The sequence below is a fragment of the Tamandua tetradactyla genome, chromosome 6 (assembly GCF_023851605.1).
Source record: "Tamandua tetradactyla isolate mTamTet1 chromosome 6, mTamTet1.pri, whole genome shotgun sequence".
NCBI classification, from domain to species: domain Eukaryota; kingdom Metazoa; phylum Chordata; class Mammalia; order Pilosa; family Myrmecophagidae; genus Tamandua; species Tamandua tetradactyla.
Window position 1 is genome coordinate 123,493,721 of NC_135332.1, and position 22,121 is coordinate 123,515,841.

Sequence of the window (22,121 nt, forward strand, 5' to 3'; positions counted from 1 at the left end):
TAAGCAAAAATAACCCAGGCTGGGAGTGCTGTTTGCATATCAAATCTCCTTTTCTTCAAATTAGTCCCTGTCTGTGTCAAAGCAGAAGAAATGGTCTCACCTCTGCCTTACGATTTTCTCTGAGTCCACAGGACCCTTTCCAATTGTTAGTTTGTGGAGTCTGAAATGACAAGTAATCTTAGTGACTGAAGCACATGGGAACTGTTCCGCCTGTGGATTTTCTCATTAGTTCATCAGCATAATCATATCAGAAGATAAGAAATGCACTCTTAGGCCATATCAGTCACCAACCAACCAGGAACTCCCTACAGTTGCTTCAGGGATGTCAGATCAAGACTGAGGGGATCAGAGAAAGTCTCTGTGCTGTAACTTCCACCTGGGTGGTTTGGAGACCAATGGAAACAGGATATATAAAAGCATGAGTGCAAATGTTAATTTAGGAATGAGGCAGGAATTGAAAAGTATATTCAGGAAAGAGAGATCACCAGAATCCAGGAGCCTGGCTGGCCCTAGATCCTAAATGGGCATTGACAATTCTTGACTCACCTGGGCCAGGGGCGAGCATGAACCAGACATTTTCTATGACAAACTATTAGCTTTGCAGTCCTGGGGCACAGGGAGCACTCAGTGGGTTCTCCCCTGTTGCCTACATTGATTCTGACCTCTTGACCCCACGGCTTTGCCTTCCCCACCATAGGCAGGAGTTGTTTTCCATGGGGCAGGCAGGGCAGGACATTCTCCTGCTTAGAGACCCCTTTCCCTTCTAGGAAGCCATCCTGTCTCCTCCTCCTCCTCCAGCTTGGGATTGCCAAGGTCTAAAAAGTGCTACTCTTTGTGGCAATCGCTATGAATACCTACTGCTATACACATTGTCTCAGATTCCTACCTCTGATCGTACCCCCAAAGTAAGTATTATTCCATCCCTCATCTGAACTCCAGTTCTTCTATCTTGTGCTTTTTGTGCTACATTGTCATGATTGTCTCCCGTGATTGTATGTCTGGGTCACAAGAGCTAGGAAAGCCTGGACATTTTTCACCCCATAGTGCCCATGCCCCAGGCTTGTACGTTCTCCCCACCCACCCCCCTGCCCCGCCCCAGCCCTCTATCCCAGGGAGGAGACAGTAAACCACATTGTGACAGCCAGACACTCAGATGCTGGGAGCAGCAAGCAGCTCACTGATGTGGAGCAGGTACACAATGAGATGAAGGGAAAGGGAACTACACCAGGTAAATGGGTTTAAAATTATAAGTTCTTTGAGTGGGAAAAATGAATTATCTAACAGCTGAATCACACCGCCTCCTGACAGCACACCCTGCACGAAATTGCAAAGACCACTGTATTATTCCAGCCCACAATGAACACCTCACTGTAGTCACAACGGTAGGCTCTGCACCATACCTCCTTCTCAACACTGCTGCAGAACATGACTTTAGAACACCACGCAAAGTCTACATTACAAGCGAGGCCTGAGAGATTTGGTGATTTGCCCACAGTTGATAACTGGATCCATTATTTTTTATTGTTTCCACCAGCTCATAGGTTAACCAGACAGCAAGTTCCAACAGCAATCATTTGGGTTCTGATATTAAGCCAGTCTAGAAGGCAACATGCCAGAGTGCAAAGAGGATGGCCTTCTGAGTTCTGAAACCAGGAGTCAAATTCTGGCCTTCACATTATACATGGTGCCCAGGGATTGGAGGTGGCTGAAGGATACATCGACGGAGAAGCAGAAGGCAAACTATAGTGTATACATGTGATGGAATATTTGTGCAGCTACAGAAAGGAACGAAGTCATGAAGCATGCAATGAGGTGAATGGGACATTATGTGGTGCAAAGCCAGCCAGAAACAAAAGAACAGATATTGTATGGTTGCTTTCAGAAAACACTTATAAGAAAATTGGGCTCTAGAGTGTAAGCTCTTAGAGCAGTCACAATTAGTCCAGAACTGTAAATGTTATTTCTCGATTTTGAGATGTTGTGCTATATATTTATAACTTGGTATCTCCCTGGAACTTTGGCTGCCTGTGTGGCACCTAAGACTTAGAGTCAAGAGTTCTGCAGCTCTGAAAGGAAGAGATGAGGCTTCAATCAGAGATAAGAACGAAGCCAATCATGTCGAGATTAAGGTAAATCAGAACAGAGGAGTAAGGATGACATTGTCTGTATTTTAGAATTTCACCTTCTGCATAAGACCAAAGGAAGAGAGATTTATTTTGCCTAAAACCTAAATTTTCTGTAGCACATAATCTAACTCAATCTGCCTGGAAACCTCACTTATAAGAACCAAAACACACGGAGCCCAGAATGGGAATGAGGGCTTGTAATTCCATATCACTTAATACCCAGATACATCCCAGAGTATGTTAGGCGGATAATCGAGAAGTATTGACAAAGTCCCTTGAGGGACAGGAGAAAGGATATGGAATTATTAAGTTTTACTACTGGGGAAACCCCTGATACTGTCTCAAACATTAGGCAAGCCCTTGATCTCAAGGTTTGCTCTTGTGAAGCTTATTTCTCTGGCGAAGAAGCTAAGACTGCCTATGGTTATGCCTAAGTGTTACTTCCAAAGGACCTCTTTTGTTGTCAGATGTGGCCTCTCTCTAAGCCCAACTCTGACAGAGAAATCATTACCCTGCCCCCTACGTGGGACATGACATCCGAGTGTGCAAGCCCTCCTGGCAACATAGGAACATGACTCCCAGGGATGAGCCTGGCCCTCGCACTGTGGGATCAACAGAAGGTTTTTGGTCAGCCTTCCTGACCAAAAGGAGGAAAAGAAGTGTTAAAAATAATAATAATAAGGTATCAGTGGTTAAGAGAGTTCAAATAGAGTCAAGAGTCAAATAGAGTGAAGCTCTTGTAAGCTTCAGCTATACATTGCTAATTGCTATGGCTTGCCAAACTCCAACCAAAACTATTCCTACCAACTCTCTAGAACACCCAGGGCATTGTATGAGATTTTACAAAGGTTCCGTGCGCTATGATCACTTTCCAGAAACCTACAACCTCCAGATGGGTTCCTAGGCCAGATAAGTCCTGAAACCCAGAGGGGTCAGCCTCTCCAGAACATCAACTATATTATCGACACTCCTTTCCAACAGGAAAAAAAGTTAGAAAGGCCAGAGCCCACATAATCCTAAAGACTGGAAGAAGGATCAAAGGAGAAGGAGGAGTTATAAAAGAGAATACAGGATTTAACAAATGACTATGACCACTGAGTCATTATATTACTTTAGTCTCCAGTGTCTTGGAATAGCTGGAAGGAAATACCTAAAATTGTGAAACTGTAACCCATACCAAACTCTGAAATTTTTTCTATAACTACATGCTACAGTGTACTTTGAAAATTTATTTTATGTTATATTTCACAATAAAAAATTGTTTTAAAATAATTTGGCCTCGAAAAAGGAGCATATCACTGACCTACTCTGAACTTCTGTTCCCTCTATAAAAGGGAGCCTTCAAATGGAGGGTAATGGTAAGTCAGAGTATAGTGAAAACGACCTGGGCTTCGAAGTCAGGCAGTCTTGCATTCAAAAGCTAGAACTTCCACTAATCCCAGACCAACAAACTTTCTTTAACTGATACAACAATCCCCAAAACCAGCTTTACGCTCCCTCTGATGCTCCAAATACAACTCTCTTAAAATATCTCCTAAAACCCTGGCTAACTAACCAGCCTACTGACAAGCAAGAGGAGGAGAGTGGTGAGCAGAGGAGCCTTCCCAGAGACGTAGCCTCATTGGCTTAGTAGCTTTTGGTGTTGAACCCATCGAAATAGCATGAGCTCATTTCTCACATCAGCCTCAAACAATTTCAGAGCTAGTACAAATGTATCTGCCTCTGGCCAGAATCCACAAACACAAAGAGAACTTTTCTTGTCCTCCTTGGGTTTCAGGGAGCTCTACCATGTGCAAAACTCAAGTTTCCTCCACGCCACCAGAAGGTTCCAGTTCTCCTAGGCTGATCTCTGCCAGCTGGGCTCTGTTGGCATTCTAGTCGATACGTATCTTTCCTTTTTATCCTAACCGCAATTACAAAATTGCAGGGATCAGTCTGATGATTTGGATTACAGGCTATTGATGAAGATACCAGCTCTGAGGTGAAACTTTCGTGGGACTCAAGAGGAAAAGGGGCCTTCTGCGGTCTATAACTCAGGCTGATGGTGCATTTGAAGTCAGAATCCCTAAATTCCGATCTCAGATTAGCCATTTACTAAATATATATTGAGCATGTCATTGAAAGTCTCTCAGCTCCTGTTTCTTAGCTGCGGGATGCAATTTTTATCATTATTAAATTTTGCTACTAACTCACAGTTAACAAAACAGCAACTGGGGTATTTTCATGCCAACATTAAGCCTGTCCGAGGGCCAGCATACGATAGTGGAATGAATAGGAACATTTGGATCCTAAGATAAGGATCAAATCCTGGGTCTTAACCATAACTTTTCATTAAACCATTCTGACCTTCTCTTTCTTCCACTGTAAAATAGAGGGTTCAATAATGCCTGCATAGGAGGGTAACGGCAAGTCAAGGGGAGGTGAACAAGGAAGGAGGAAGTCCTGGGGTCCAAAGCCAGCACTTGTACTTTGTGGTATGGCTTGGTCAAGTGACTCTGTCTTGCTGAGCAAGACAGTTTCCTTCACTGTTGCATGGGACAGATATCTATTTTGCATGTAATTGTGATTTTTAAATGAAATAAGGGATGCATGTAAAAATCATGCAGAGAGATACCTAGCATATAGAAAGCACTTGATAAATTGAAACTTTTATTATTATATGTGGTTATGTCATATAATTGTATGAAATGTTAAACATGTATCAGTTATTATTATCTCTTCTCTCATAATGCCTAAGACTGAAAATGCAACGCAGTGCCATAAATTATTACCTTAGAAAAGTAACTAAATTAAGCTTTTGGTCAGAACAGGATAATTCAAATAAAAATATTTGCTACACATACAAATATCTATACTTCATAGTACGATCTTCCTTTTTTGTTATTATTATTATTTTTTTTTTTTTTTGCATGGGCAAGCACCGGGAATCGAACGCGGGTCTCTGGCATGGAGACGAGAACTCTGCCACTGAGTCACCATCACACTGCCCTGATCTTCCTTTTTAAAAAGCAAACACACAAGGGCAGGCCATAGTGGCTCAGCATGCAGAGTTCTCACCTGCCATGACGGAGACCCGGGTTCGATTCCTGGTGCCTGCCCTTGCGGGAAAAAAAAGCAAACATACACACAATGCAATGTCCCATGATCCTACAAGTGTATGTGGGTATTTCTATATATTAACATACATTTTCTATGTATTAATATATATATATATACACATTAATATACTAAATATATATTGAGCATGTCATTGAAAGTCTCTCAGCTCCTGTTTCTTAGCTGCAAGATGCAATTTTTATCATTATTAAATGATACTAATATTAAATATATATATATTAATACATAGAAAATTCTCTTGGAAGGATCCTCAATGCACTGATAATACAGTGGTCGCTAAGAAGGGATTAAGCTTGGGACAAGTGATCAAGGGGATCTTAGACTCATTATAACATTCCGTTTTTGCAAGTAAAGTGTATTCATGCATTACTGTGTAATTAAAAATTAATTTTGAGAAGAGATCACAGATTAAATGGCGCCAGCTCAAAGGTAAAAATTTGGCCCACTCCCCAGTTCTGCCCCGAGGAAGGACTGACCGGGCATACCCACACGTGTCCCTGTTCAACCAGGTCAGAGATCGGAGACCAGCCAGGTATGTACCGAAGACTCTGCCTCCCAGTCACCCAGAACCTACTAATGTAAATACACATACCAAATAGAGGATTCTGAAAGATTTTGCTTATAACCAGCATGAAGTAGTCATTTACTGAGGGTTGGTGGTTGCTGAGCAACCTGGCAGGAAACATCTCCTTTGCAGCAAAAGCTTTATGGCTTTGAAAAAAGGAGTTCACAACCACTCCACTGAGATCACGATGATCAAAAATCCCAAGAGTGCATTTTTTCAATGTTTTAAGTCCTTTCCCTGGTATCAAAAAAATTGAAGAGACTTTCTGCTAAAAATGGTTCATGAAGGAAGTAGATCTCTCTTTGGGATTTGCGCCAAGCGCTACAGTAGCATAAAAACCACAGTAACACAATTTTCTGTGCACAACCATCATTAATTCATTTGATACCCTTTACAAATGCCCATAGTTGCCAAGAAAACCTGTTGAAGTCACACTCAAGAAACTATCTAAAAGCCAAGCCTTGTTGTTAAATTGCATTGTGTTTTATGTCTGACTTTTTGAAAAATAAAAGGCATTGCACATTTTACCAGATCAGAAACTGCAGAAATACTTAACGTTTAGATCTCCCCCAACTGAAACCAATGTGTGTCTTGATTCTATTTCAGTAGCTTTTCCATTGAGGGATCATATGACATGACATTTATAGTAAATATGGATTATTATAAAATGAGTCAAATAATCCTGTCTGGCCATTTTTTCTATGATGCCCAAGTCAGAATGGTTATGTCCAATAAGCAACCAGAGGTTACTTGGTGCCTTGCAAACTCTGCTCTGTAGTGAATGTCACTCACAGCTCACAGAATTGTCAGCATTGTTCTGTTTCCTTTTCTTACCCTTCTGCACATTACTTACAACAGAACAAAACAAAACAAATCTTTAAATGAGAAGCATTTTGAGTTTTCCATTTTATGTCCTCCTATCCCATAGTTACTTTGGGTTTTACAAGGAAAAATAAAACTTCCCAATGCCCATGGAATACAATAGCATGGCAAAAACATTTTACTAGATGGCATACGAGTAACCAAAAAAAGGCAACAATGGTTAATTCTATATGCAGGCTTGAAGTTCAGATGGAGAAAAATTGAGTTCTTTAGAAGCAAGATCACTTAGTTGATGAGATATGGACTCACATTCAGTAAAAGCTTTGAACCAAGAGCTAAATAATACATGAAGAAATTCAAAGTCGCATAGGCTACTGAACACAAAGGTGTTTGCAACAGGGCTCACGAGAGGTAAGGTAAAGTGAGCTTCTCCATTCAAGAGATAGTAGAAGTTGTAATCTTCCTTTCAAAAGCTATTTCCCTAGTAAATTAGCTATTAGGAGAAAGAGTGAGGATAGAGATATCTTCTACTCCTACTCTTGCTTTAAAGCCCTTTCCTCCACAGAAAGTGTTTATAAACAACGTTTATTAAGTTGTGTACTATCATAGAACATCTATTCGGGAAGTCCTGAAGGCACAACTGTGCATTAAACACAACTCCTATCTTCAAGGATGTTATGGTCCAGTGAGAAGAACAGAGTGCTGAGGCAGAAACAGCTTGCTATGATAGCCTATAAGAGAGAACCCAAACCCATCTTTGGGGACCTGGGAAAGCATCTCAAAGGAACTGACATCTAGCAGAGACCTGAAGAACAAGGATCAGTCAGGGACATCATCAGCTGCCAGTAGCAAAATCTAACTTACAATGATTTAAATACATAGCAAGAAGTCTGGAGGTAAGCACCTGCTAGAATTGTTTGAAAGGCTTGACAGTGTGCCAAAGCTGCCACCTTGTGGGTCTCTTGGCCTTTCCCACATGTTTGTCACCACATGATTAATAGATGGCTTCCCCAACTCCAGCATCCCACCTCAGAGAATGGAGAACTGAGCCAGCTACATCTATCCCATCTTTATCAGATAAAAAATAATCTTTCCTATAAGGTACCCCAGAAAACTCATTTTTGTGATCCACAGACTATAAGAAGATCACATGGCCCCCTTAGCCACAAGGGAAATTGAACATTATACCATCCAATCTCTATAACGGGAGGTGGCAAGTGGGGGGATTTTAAATGACAATCAACAATGTCTGGGAGGATCCTTTTTGTTTTATCCATACAGGACCATAACACAGGAAGCTAATATAATCTCTAATATGCCATAGCTATTTAACAAGTAATATATACAGATAGCCAACCAGAAAATATTACCGGGCTTATTTCAAGCCACCAATGGTTTAAGAACTGGCTCAAAAAATCCTTAATATTTAACAAATCGTTTTACTTCCTCAGTCAATGTTGATCCCTACAAACCTTCAGGGTCAGTAGAGGCTACATAACTTACAGGGATCCGACCAAAATGAACATGTAGACCCCATGTTCAAATGTTACTAATGTAAAGATGATGACAATAGAGCATTACACTGAGCACAAGGCCATCCTGAGTGTGGAATCTGTGCAACTGCACAGGTCACACACCCCTGGAACTGGCCCTGGCCGTGACTTTTCTGATATTCTAATTCAGCGACGTTCCAATCGCTAAGTCTTTCGAGGGTTATGGGGTCATGGTTTGTTTTAAGGGATTTGGTTTCCACATCTTCAACTACCACTTTCCTAAACTTGATCTGCCAGAGAAGGTCCCTATGGTAATAGAAATTATCCTTTCTCACCTTCCCTGTAAAGTAAAGGGACAACTAGACAATTCTTTTTCATCAAGGTGCCATAAATAGGCACCCTTCTGGCCAATTCATTCAAAGACATATTTCCAAAGTCTATTTTTTACATTGTATCAAATTTATAAATTTACCCAATTATTTATGTTACCTTGATTTACCTTAACATTTTAAGAGCATTGTAAAATATTACTAATGAAATCCTTGATGACTATTTAAAATTATTATTTAAAATATGAGATGCTCACTTTTTAATGTTCAAAATTCAGTTACGGGTTATCCAAGCAAAATGTGAAGACCAGTAATCAAATTGAAAACTCTAACCCTAGAGACGTAAAAAGAATTAGCTGCAATATAGAGAAACTGATAAACAAGACATCTATCAACAGTGCACTACCAAGACAAATAGAAGGGGTCTTTATTCAGTCTAAGAAGATCACATTTGACACTCTCAAGAGGTAAACAACAGCCAGAAAGACTTCAAGGCCTTCTGATGAATCCTAGTCTCAGACATGGCCAAATTCCCAGGTATCTTTCCCTGTTGTGTGTTTCTCCATGAAATATTGTCCCGACTCAAGGTTCCCCAGACTTGTTATTAGCCTATCACTTTAATAAATTTTCCTCTGGGTGCTGCCACCAGGAGAGTTATTTCTTAATACTGTTTCAAAATCAACTTATTTTTTAAATTTTAGATAAATGCTCGGGAATTTTATCCCTCAAAGATTTGACGTGTTAATTAAACTTTTCCTAACACATATTACAATAACAAAACTTTTAAAATAAAAAAGTCTCCCACTGAACCGAGTAAATGCATTCTGTGCACCTATGAGCAACACCCCCAGGCAGTGCCACTCGAACTGACCCCCTGGTAGACCAGCCCTTTAATCTTCCAAAAGCTGGTTAGACGTAACTGTTGCATTACTTAGGAACGGGTTGGAGCTGTCATCAACCTGAAGGATTTAAGTCTGTCTCCAGGCTCAGATGATGTGTCTGGTTAAAGAAAATGCCCAAGGATGGCCAAGATGGTCATTTTTCCCTCCAAGAAAGAGATAAAACTTTATTGTTTGCAAGTTCCACGTCTGGTTTCATTTGCTGCTGTGCCTGCACAAAAGATCTGTTATAAAACAGTTAGTGCTCCTATAACCAGTCACTGACCTTCTACGACACCAGAATAAAAAGCGAAGAAGCACCCACACATTTCTTTAGCAATATTTTAGTTTGAGTCAATCATTAAAAAGGAAAAGAGTTTGCATGTAGCCACAAATTTGGCAATGGTTTTAGGCTTTCACGGCTCAAAGAAAAGAGAGAGAGAGAGAGGGAGAGAGAGAAGGGAGGGAGGGAGGGAGGGAGGGAGGAGACAAGACATGAAGGAAAATAGTAAAGAAACAGGAGATGAAAGAACTGCTACATTAGATATTTGATGACTATGGAAAACTGTTAGCAATTATTGGGTCTAAAGATTTAGGTTAGGACTTCTTAATTCTTACTTTGCAGTTATTTATTTACATAGCCATTTCATTTCAATTTGCTACTATCTGCCCCAAATTTGCCCCCCAAAATAAAGACATTTATTAATTATATATAATGCAAGAAGACGCACATAAGTAAATAAATATGGGGAATAGGGAAACAGGGTATTGAAAGTGAAAATAGCCGGAATTAATTCTGTATACTTAATACATCTCATCAAATCCTGTATTCTTGCTACAAATAGGCTACTAATTGACTTCAGCAACTTTGCAGCTGTCACAAAAGAAGAAACCCATCAGAAAAGATTGATAAGACCAATGCCGTAGGTCTTACAGTCAGAAAGACCTAAATTTGAATCCCAGCTCTGAAACTAACCATCTGTATGTCTTTGACTGCTAGTTATTGAATATTCTCAGCCTCAATATACTCTTCTATGAAATAGGAGTGACAATACCTAACTGAGAATTGTGAACTACACAGAATGCCTGGCATTTAGCAAATGTTTTATACAAATAATCAATGTTAGACAGCTCATACTATCCAGAACAAAAAATAAAACCAGTTGCTCAACAGCAGCTAGCAAATAGCTAACGCGTTCATACCAGCAGAATTTCAAAAACACCCAAGAAAAGAGAGGATGAGGTACTGGAATAGAATCATACAACACAAAGTGTAAGTCCTATGCAAAGTGGGGACTGCAGTTAATAATGTAACTATAATTATGTTTTATCATTTGTAACAAACGTACCACACTAATGCAAAATGTCAGTGGTAGGGAAAACTGTTGGTGGGGGGCTGTATATAGGAATTCTCTACTTTCTACATGATCTTTCTATAAACCTTATAACTGCTGTAATAAAAACAATTAATTGCATTACAAAAAAAGAGAGAAAAGATGACATTTCTACTTTTTTAGCAACACTTACGCCTTTAATCAATGACTGTAAAAAAACCACTTTCACAAGGCCAGGAGTTTTTGGCAGTGTCTTCAGGCTTCAACATAGGGTATTTGTGTGTGTGTGTGTGCGCGCACGTACACACGCGCGCACATGCTCATGCATGCTCAAGCACGTGCACACGTAACACATTATTGTTTTAATTAAGCAGTCCCTTGACTAAAAGTGATTCATCCCTTCACAGATTTGCACAGGTGGCTTCAACATTGACCTTCTTTCTTCTATTTTCTTCAGAAATAAACTGGACTTCCTGGCTCAGGTTTCCTCTCTCCATCTTCCCATACATCAGTAGAGACCGTGAGTATTCTCTGGCTGAGAAGACAGATGGGTCCCTTGGACCAGATTAAGTAGTTTTAATGGATGAACCAGTGACAAGTGCTAGACTCACTTATTAGGCAGGAGACTTCCCTGCCCAATCTCCCAGGAGAATTTTAGATTCCATGCACACCCAGGCCCTTTGGCTCAGCCATAACTTTTAGCTCCAGGATTACTACGATTCCAGTCAGCATGCTCATGTGTCTCATCTTATCACTGAAACCCCCAATTGCTGAGTCTTGCTGTTTTTCCAAACTGCACCCTGAGGTGTGTCAGCACACAAAGTCAAAGTATTTGAAATATTTTGAATTCATTAAATTACATGTGCCACTGGGGTCTGCTAACTACTCTTCAGTACCTAGAACTCTGGCTGCCCACATCCCACTGCCGCTCAAAACTCACAGTCCAAATTGATGCAGTTTGTAAGGGAGCATTCCTGGTGGTCTGGCAATAACAAGGTCATGTGCAATTCCCACTTGTGCCGCCTCCCACATTAGCATTGCTTGGGAGCCATATAAGATGTAACCAGAGGCCAAAGTCACACTTTCCCACAGGGGCCAAAATTGCCATATTTCTGAGAAAGCTGTATATTTTTATCCAGAACTGATTTCAAATGCTCCAAAACAGAAACTTTTAAAAGTATGATCACGAATGGAGAAATAAAGACAACTAGAAGCCTTTATTTGGTAACTGGGTACTTCTGGGGAAGGAGATACATTTGGTGGGGAAAAAAAGTCTCTGGGCCTCCCAAACAAGGAAGATAAAAAGGATACAGTTTTTTAATAGCAAAGAAGTTAGAAATCAGCGGGTGACACCCTTTTAGCCAACCTTGCTACAAAGAAAAGCACTGCATCAGTCAACAACATTTGAATGCCTGCCAAGTTCATGATTATAGGGGGAAAGCAGCATCAGGTTTAAGAGCTTGAGTTCTGAAATCAAGTAGATTTGGGGACATTTTCAGGGTTCTTATTCTGGTTATTCGGCTCTCTCACATACTAGCTGCATGACTTGAGATAAATGACTTAATAATATAAACCTCAGTCTCCTCTTCTATAGAATATGGCTAATAATACCTCTCCCACAGGGCTACTGTAAACGTAAATTACTTAATTTGTGAACATGCATAGAATAGGGTAGGGCAACAAATATCAAGTGCCTACTATGGTATAGATAGGTGTGTAAGAAATGATCCTTGGCTTCAAAAGGCACACTGTTCCTCAGATGTGGCCTCTCTCTCTGAGCCAATTCGGCAGGTGAACTCTCTGCCCTCTTTCTTGGGAGCTTTGGAGTCTATCCACATTACACAGTCGTTCCACTGTACAGAAAGTGGTCCATCCGAATCTTCTCATAAGGATGGAAATGTCAATGTCATTTTTCTTGAAAGGAAACAAAAATGACTTTTTGTCCTAAAATTGCTTTTAGAGCAAAATTTATGAGAGCAGAAACATGTCCTGAGGGATAAGGTGGGAGTTATTTAAAGGGTCACTTTAATCTGGGTGGAGAAAACCTTGGAAAAGACACTGTAAGAAACTCTACTGATCCCCAGAGGACAGGCTAAATGTCTGAATTTTTCCTCATTATCACAGCTACAACTCCTTCATAAAGTTGTTGGTTGGATCTCAAGGTTAGTGGGCTGGCAAGCTGTTTTATACAGACAAACTGAACAAGCAGAGGCTGGCATACTGCAGACAGCTCAGCAAAAGGTGAGATATACCCAGGCGGCAAAGATACAGGTCCAGGGCCCACTGAGCTGTCTTGGGCCTATGAGGTCTTGGGCCTTCGATCTATGAGGAATGCTAAAGCCTTACTGGGATATATGAAAAGCGTGGCACATTTTAATTCAGATCACCACACAGGATTCATTGCAGCACAGAACAATGTAAACTGGTCCCTTTTTCACAAAAGGAGACAAAGTTCTGAAGTGAAACTTAGAAACAGTTCTCACTCATGCTGTCCCTGACCCCGACCCCCCCAATAAATGTTGAACAAAATGTAGAGATTATCAGCTTGAAAGGATGCCAGATTTCTATGTCTCCCCTGGCATCACCCCATGTTGCCGTTCGTCGGATAACTTTCACTGAGTCCCAGGACGTGGTGCCCACCAGGCAGGGCGCCAGGGTCTGGCAAACAGAAGTATCCACACCAGAGGGCAGATCCCAGCAGCCGGAGGCCAAGGTCCCCCCAAAAGCCCCAGCAGAACAGGCCAGTAGCATGGCAGAGGGCAGTCGGGTTCAGGGTTAGGGACATCTGCAAGGGCACAGCAAGGCAGGCCCCAGTCAAAAGGGGTGCTGGCCGGGGCAGCTCCCGAATTGCAGTATAGGAAGGGCCCAGAGGCAGCAGTTTGGTTGGCAGAGGACTGAAGACCCTGTCTTGAAGCTGTATTTGCAGAGCACTTTGCATAGGATGGGGAAAATACCAACTATCCACATCAGCCCCAAACTGAGTGGGGAATTTAGAAACCAGGACACACAGCAGTTGAGGGGGTGGGAGATAGTGAGTTCAGGCAGAAGATGTGGGCTGCAGGTGTCCCAGAGGATGAGAGGGAGGGGGCCAGAGCCTGTTACAACTTCCAGTACAAGGAGACAGCTCAGCAGTCAGCAGAATTCTTGGTTAGCAGGATAGTGAGGATATCTGGATGCGAGATGACCACGGAGGGACTTATGGGGGTGGGGGGGGGGGGAATCTGCTTAATTGCTTCCCACCCCAAACCCAGTTTGGTCTGAGAAAGAGGCAAAGCGGAGGCTGCAAGTGGGAAGTGAGAGAAGCCAGCTGCCCTGGAGCAGAAGGAGGCTGCGTCGTCGGGGGAAATGTGATGGGAGGTGCGCTGGGGAGGAACTACTTAAATGAATCCTTGAATGTGCAGGGGAAGGAGACTGGGCACTCAGTGTGGGGAAGGGACTTCCTTCCCGCTTTCCTTTCCTTCCTCTCTCTTCCCTCACAGGCACCCAGCAAGAGGCAGGATGAGCTGTCTCAAGCAAGAAGAAATAAAAACAGCTTTTAAATTATTGGAGGCCATGTCCTGTTTGTAAGAACAACAAAAGAGAACAGTGTGCTCCCTCCCACAGAGCTCACGCTGCCATGCTCTCTGGCCAAAGGGATTAAGTTAGGACCGTCTTCATGGCCTGGGGGGTTAGGTTTGAACCCAAAAACCTCCCCTCCTCACCCCTTTAAAGAAGGCGTGCACCACTTCCAGTTCAGACTCTGAAAATACATACTCCTTTCACTACCGGCCTTTCTGCAACAACTTCCCCCAAGAGTCGGGTACAGAGGGCGATAATCCAAGAAAACGATCCAATAGGCAGCGTCTGGGGCTCTTTTATCCTTGACTCATGTGCTTGCACATTTGGCTTAGAGCAGAGAGAGGAGATCCCCAACAGCAACCAAACAGCCAGGGAGTGAACGACTGTTTTCCAACGCAAATAATTCAGGATTGTTTAGCAACCTATGAAACACTCACCACTTTTTACTTTTCAGATGGAATATAATGGTCCTCAGAATGAAAACCTTCTGAAGCCTGTCTTTCTTTCTTCAATACCATGCATTCGGTGGCAACTATTTGCTAAACATTCTCCATTTTCCGTGGGGAGACTGGATGCCAGGGCAGCAGAGCGCAGGGTCGTCTGTACTTACAGCTTGCAGGAAGCACCTAAAAATAAAGAGTTAAGATTGACTGCAGAGAGACAAAATGTAAAATCAGCACTTGGAGAAATAGACCAACTCACCTTCAAGAGTCAGAATAGCTCCCAAGTATGTCTGTCTTCTGCAGAGCTGGTGGGGAAGTGGAGGGACGGGCATCCCGTCCAGCGGATCAAGGGGAGAGGGTGGTTCCTCCTGAGGTCTTGGCGCCTGTGGCTCCAAAGGCATGGAGAGCCCCGTGGGGAAGATGGGAGCGTCCCTCTGCTCAGAACCCAAGGCAAGAAGCCAGCAGTTCACTTAACTCACCCGCCACCACCCAAGATAAAGTGGATCCTCGTGTAGACCCCGTGATGGAGCGTGTGCCACCCGGGCTTCCAGGAGTTTGCTCCAGCCCCCTCAGAGGTCCCAGTTCTACCAAGTACGGCGACTTAGTTCACAGACAAGCTCTCTTTCTTTAGTCTGCCCTTAAGAGAACGGAGCTGCTAAAAAAATCCAGCTCTTTATGGTAGACACTCAATAATCCCTCACTGGGTGAACAAATGAATAAAACCGGGCTTTTGAGCCTGCAAAGTGGAGGATTTGACTCCGAGGGGTGGAAAAGCCCCTTAGGCAAGGCATCCCTGCAAGGCATCTTTCCTGGGCTGCAAACTGTCCCACCTTTGCGCATTGGTCAATGAGCTTTTTCTATCACAGACCGACACAATGAAACCAGCTCTGAACTAGGCGAAAGACTCTCACACTTCAGAGAATAATGTGCAGTTACAAATAGTGGCTAAGATGCGTGGTTCGTGGGTAGGAAAGCAGAAGTAGCCAGAAAAGGCCTCATGGAAGAGGAGAGCTTGAGCTGGTGCTGTAGGAGGGTGAGGCTTGCGTGGGCAGAGAAATGTTGGTACCAGAGCACTCCAGGTGACGATGGAAATGTGTGGGACCCAGAAAGAAGGTAGAGACACTTGCAGCAGCTAGCTGAGTTTCGGGAGTGCTAGAACATGATGTTAGGAGACTAAAGGACTGATCAGATCTTGCAAGTGTCTTAAATGCCAGGCTATTATTGCAGGTGCACAAAGCAAAATAGGCTTAAGAAGATTAGGCCTTGCAGTAGTTAATAGCATAGGCTGGTGGGAGAGGAGAAGGATTAGAAGTGAGAGAAGCGAATAAGCAATCTGGAAATGCAGTGCAAAGGGCTACTGAGCCTAGATTTAGGACCCTATTTCTCCTTCACCACTCTAAATTTTTCCTCCAAACCTCTAGTCAACTTAGCTCACTATATTTTACTTAGATCCTGCAATACAAACATTACCTTCTAGAACCATCCCAATGTGAGATAAATATTCATACTCCCAATTTGTAAATGAAGAAGAAAGAGGCCACAATTAAGTAACTTGCCCAAGGTCACACAGCTGGCTAGGGACCATGTCCTGAATTCAAACTCAGACCACCCTGAGCTGAAGTCCAACAACCCTTGTGTGTTATTAGTGTGTATGTGTGCATGTGTATGTGAACAATTTTCCCGCTATCTAGGGGAATTAGAAAAATGTGATTTCTTAGCAGAGCCTTTAAAAGTCAAGTCCCATATTTGGCCCTGAAATTATTTTTATGCTTTTACATCAACATCACATACAGTCCAGGAAGAATTTGCTCTCAACTAAGCATTAATTCAGCTTGTTTAGGTAAGTAAACCTCACAAATATATTCAAGTTCTCAATCACATATTTAGGGGTCAGCATTAATTAACACAGTAAATCAAACAGAATTAGTAGCTGAAACAATTATAAGTTTATTATCTTACATGAATGATGTCCAGGGATAAACAGCCAAGGCTTGCATTCGTGGCACCACCGGATCATCAAAAGACCCACACCCCTAAGCTTTCTTCTCCACCATTCTTAGCATGGAGCTTCCATATTTTGACCTAATATGGGGCTGAAGTGCTACTCAAGTTCACATTCCAGTCAAGCAGCTGAGGAAGGGAGGGCAGGCAGGCAAGCAGGAGTGCCCTGCAGCTCTCCGTCCCTGTCATAAGGAAAGCTTTCCGAGGTTCCTCCCTGCAAATTCCACCTGAAATTAACAGGCATTCGAAGTTTCAAGTGAGGCTGGAAATATGGCTTATTTCAGGCAGGACTGTGCTCAGCTAAAATTTTGTTCCTCGAGATAAAAGCGAGAGTGAATATGGGTGAGGCCACCAGCAGTCTATGCATTGAGATAACGTGGATTAACAAGGAAGCAAAAATTACTTTAAATCTAGACCTCAGCCATTCGATTTGCACATGGAAAATAGGAAACTGAGCCTCTCGCAGCACTTTTTTTTTTTTTTTTATGCTGTATGGCAGTGGTCACATTTCATTCTTTTCCATGTGAGTATCCCATTATTGCGGCACCATTTGTTGAATTTTTGTTTGTTTGTTTTTTCTTTCTTTGTTTGTTTTAGAAACTTCATGGGTCAGGAATTGAACCCAGGTCTCCGGCATGGCAGGTGGGAATTCTACCTTTGCAGTACTTTTGCAGTACTTCTGTGCCGACCAATGAAGGAAAAGGTTTGCAAACCTGCTCAAGAGTTTCTAGGCATTTTTAAATGACCTTTTGGTATTTTAATGAGAGAGGTTCGCTCTTGTCTCTAAGCTTCATTTCCTGAGAACTGTCAAAATGTTCTTTCGTTTCATTTCTCAATCTTCCAAGAGCTATGGAGTTGGGAGGCTGATGCTGGGTCTAAGGAGCATTTGACATAGATGGGGAGCTGCTGTAAACACAAATATTCACCACCTGAGGCTCTTCCCTGGGAGCCCAACTTACCCAGAGAACTAAGATTTCTCTTGAAATGTGCAGGGTCAAAGTTGTATAATATTTTCAGGGAGATGCATGGTCCGGGAATCTAGCCTGGGTCTCCCACATGGAAGGCGAGCATTCTACCACTGAACCACCCTGAACCCTGTATAATATCTTTTAAGGGAGTCTCAAAGAGGATTAACTTGCTTCCCCAGGGCCACGAGGAGAGGTCTGTTACTGGTAAAAGTGGAATCCTCTGCACCCTTTGTTTTACTCTCAGTTGAACCCCATTGATCTGGGATTAAGAGGCGGCCTTGGAAACTTTGCCAAAGGGTCATGGTTCCAGCATTATCCAAGCAATTTTAATTTAGAGAACTCATGAGAAAAGGACCAGCTTCAGCCGTGACCTCCCACACTTGGCCCAACTTAGAGTAAATACATGAAAATAGTCTCCTACTGAATCCAAATTTTCTAATTATTCCAGAAAGCAAAAACTGCAGAATTTCAAAGGCTACCATTTTAATACTTTCAAAATAATGTACAAATCTTTTTCAACTTATTCTAACGTCAGAGAACCATTGTCAGACAGTTCTGAGTTTAGGTAAACAGATCCAGTTTACCTCGGAGTCAAAGAGTGACCTATTTTTAGAGAGCAGGGGTTCTGTGTTTTACCATTCCGGAAATAAACATCATCATCGTTCCTTCTATTTCAATGAACACAGCTGTCTGGGTGGGGATGTAAACTTCCCCTTGCAATGTTGTGAATCCAAACACAACAATGCCAGGCTGGTGTGTGAGAACCAGGAAATGAAGCTGACTACAAACTGTACAAGAACCAATCTATTCTAGTTATCTAATCTAAAAGAAATGGGACCTACAAGAGAGACAATATGTGTGGACAGCTTTTTGAAATTAGTCCTATTATCAATACATACTTCTAGTGGAAGTGCAAAATCCTGCTGGAACTCCCATTTGCTAGTGCATCAGAGCACAGCACTAAATGCAGCTGTGCAAATCCTGGTTCTTTCCATGTCCACCTTCCAGCCTGCCTGGCTCAGGCCATGTATAGTTCGATAAATAGGACATCTGACAGGAGAAAATTATTTTCTAATCTGTATGAGAGTGTCAGAAAACTCTGTCTCGCAAGGATCCAGTACAATTGTGCTGGGTTTTCCTCCTGTGCTAAGGAAAAGAGAGATTCCTTACATGCAGTGCAGCTCTCCACCTGGGGTGGCGCCTGCTCCATCCCCCTTACCCCTGCCTGGACCTCTGCAGTGCCTCTTAACTGGCCATCTGGACTCCCATCCAGGGATACCCAATGGTGGCCAGTGGGCCAACTCCAGTCACAGAGGTGTTTTATTTGACCCTCACATTATATTTAAATACATTTGAGCCATAGATGTGGCCTCTCTCTCTCTCTCTCTAAGCCCAACTCTGCAAGTAAAATCATTGCCCTCCCCCATACAGGGACATGACATCCAGGGTGAAAGTCTCTCTGGCAACTTGGAACATGACTCCCAGGGATGAGCCTGGCCCTGACACCGTGGGATTGACAACACCTTCCTGACCAAGATGGGGAAGAAATATAACAAAGTAAGGTATCAGTGGCTAAGAGAGTTCAAATAAAGTTGAGAAACTACTTTGGAGGTTACTTGTATGCAAGCTTCAGCTAGATATTGCTAATTACCAGGGTTTGCCAAACAGAACCAAAACCATTTCTGCCAGCCCTGAAGGACCCCTAGGTCTCTCTCTATCTGAGATTCTACAAAGGTACCATGCACTGTGATTACTTTCCAGAAACCTACAACCTCCTGATGGTTCCTAGGCTAGATAAGTCCTGAAACCCAGAGGGACCAGCCTGTCCAGAACATCATCCCCAAGACCATATTATAACAGCTCTTTCTTTTTTTTTTTTTTTATAAAATAATTAAATTTTTCCATTTGTCTATCTTACTTTAAGTGCTTTTCTTTATTGCCTCTTTAGGTTGTCACAGCATACTAGATGCTTGTGAAAGCACAACAAACTTTATTATTAGAAGTACTTTAACTTGAAGACTTGAAGCATAAGAAAGGTTTTATAAGTTGACCAGGTTTGCACTGAAATTCGGGAACATAGCAAGATGAAGATACAGAATAGTGCAAGGGTGATTCAGACATCCAAGGACCTGAATCCTGTGGCTGTCTCAATTTAAAAACTGCTGCTAGAGGCAAGTTCCCTAACCCCCAAGTCTCCATTTCCTTACTTGTGGAGTTGGGGACAATTTTCTACTTTTCTCACAGGCTTATTGTGAGATTATAAATATATATTTTATAGTTATTATCACATTTTCTTGTCTATATGAAGCACTTAGTACTTAATTGCCATTCATTCCTCAATTATGACTGAAGTTTTTCTGGTTCAGAATGAGACTTTCTCTACCATTTAAAACAAATCTTTTTCTTTCTTATGTGAAAATTCTATATAGAAAGCACATAAATATGTAAGGGCTAAATTAAAGTCATGTAAATATTATTTTTAAGGGTGGCATCTTCTATTAATAATGATATTATAATGAACTTTTTGAATAATTCTCTTAGATTGTGTGTAGATTATTTCTTTAGGATATTTCATTGAAAGTGTAAGTACTGGATAAAGAATTTGAACATTGATAAGCAGTTTGATAAATTTTGCCAATTTGGTTTTTTGAATGTTTAGACTGATTTTATGTCTTATCATGTGCATATAAGAATTTCAATCTTGGGGTGACGTTAAGATTCAGGGTCATTTCATTTTTCTAATATTTATTTTCTAAGTGATCAGAAATTTGTTTGTAATTGTAATGGGCGTATTTTCATACATAAGACTGATATTTTTCACAATCTAGTTGGCTGTTTTTATCCCCAGAGAGAGGTAAAAGTAGAATCACAAGCTTAGGTCCTTTGAAAACTAAAAAACACCTCAGTCCCTTCTTAACATTTAGTGGTTTCTAAAGCTGGAGTTACTTGATGGACATGTCTTCACCCAGCCCATGCAATCTTTGGAAACCCAATCTGAGCTCCTGCATCCTGAGTGCATAGACCAAGGGGTTGAGTGCAGGGGGAATGACATTGTGCAACACATTAAGAAATACGGGGATAGGTGGAATATTTTTTTCTGCTAAGTGTGTGACAGACAGCACAATGATACCTGAGTAGAAAAAGAGGATGAGGATGAGGTGGGAGCTGCAGGTGCTCAGAGCCTTGGACATTGCTTCCACTGAGTTCAGCCTCATCACAGAGCGTAGGATTAGAGCATAGGAAGAAAACACCAGGGCCGTGTCACTCCCAACCAGGACCCATGCTGAGACAAGTTGGTAACATTTGTTCACGGTGATGTCATCACAAGCCAGGCTGATAACCTCCAAGTTAGAGCAGAGGCAGTGCTGAATCTCATTCTTGGAGCAGTAGAGTCTCTGTGCAGCCAGGACAGGCACCGGGATGGTCAACAGGCCATTCCCGAGCACCATGAATCCTGTGGCTTTGATCACAGAAGCTTCAGTGATTATGGAGGGGTATCAAAGTGGGTGGCGGATGGCTATGTATCTGTCCACCACCATGCAGAGGAAGATACCAGTCTCCATGCAAAAGAAGCAGTGGATGGCATAGATCTGAGCAAAGCACTCAGAGAGGCTGATGGCCTTGGCATCAAACCAGAAGATGGCCAGGATCTTGGGCATGATGGTGGTGGCCAGGCCAATGTCCACCACTGATAATATGCTCGGAAAATGGTACATGGCCTCATGGAGCATGGGCTCATGTTGTATGGTGATCATGATGAGGAGATTGGCACCAAGAGCTAAGAGGTAGAGCAGAGCCAGGGGCAGGGAGAGCCAGTGTTGCCACTCGTGAATGCCTGGGAGGCCTATGAGGATGAAGTGGGAATTCTGGAAGGTGGAACTGTTGGTAACACTGGTGGAGGTATCCATTGCACAGTTGTCCCTTTCTCAGTGTCTGTCCATAAACTGAAATAGAGAAGAAATTGCATTTGAAAGTTCATATGGCAGTTATAATTAGAATCCTCTTTCCTGTGCCTCATTCCTTTTGTTATGACTAAACCTCACTTTCGTTTTTTTTTTGGCTCCTGGACATATCCCACAGAGGGCAATAAAGAAAACCAATATAAGTTGTAATATAATGTTGGAATAGCTATTTGTCATCTTCACTTGTATGTCTAATAAACAAGTCCATACCTACCAATGATAATTTTACCACTAACAGAAAGTATTAATTTTTAGGTTATTTAGTCCCATTTTTGAAAAGTATTTTAAAGGATTATATGGGATAATTTTGTATTTTGCATATGTCTTTTTTTTTTTTTTGAGTGTAGGTGCCCAGAATTGAACCTGGTTATAACAGCCCTTTCTAACATGAAAAAGTTAGAATGGGCATAGTCCAAATACCTCTAAAGAGTAGGATAAAGATCAAAGGAGAAGATGGAGTGATAACAGAGAAAATAGGATTTAAAAATGGGTATGACTGCTGAGTCATTATAATGATGTTTCTTT

General features: G+C 42.0%; 2 long non-coding RNA genes and 1 pseudogene across 3 annotated transcripts in view; 1 reads left to right on the forward strand and 2 right to left on the reverse strand.

Annotated features, from left to right (window-relative positions):
* LOC143688769 (uncharacterized) lies at positions 1-17,430 on the reverse strand. Its single transcript, XR_013178283.1, has 3 exons — positions 16,625-17,430; positions 14,660-14,848; positions 1-160 (listed from the first exon to the last, which is right to left on the reverse strand). It is a non-coding gene; the product is annotated as an uncharacterized LOC143688769 (long non-coding RNA).
* LOC143688768 (uncharacterized) overlaps positions 16,796-22,121 on the forward strand; it is a 23,661-nt gene continuing 18,335 nt past the window's right edge. For both annotated transcript variants that reach the window (XR_013178281.1, XR_013178282.1), the window contains exons 1-2: positions 16,796-17,189; positions 19,066-19,191. This is a non-coding gene — a long non-coding RNA (uncharacterized LOC143688768). The remainder of the gene's footprint in view (positions 17,190-19,065; positions 19,192-22,121) is intronic.
* Positions 20,455-21,645, reverse strand: LOC143688767 (olfactory receptor 56B4-like; annotated as a pseudogene).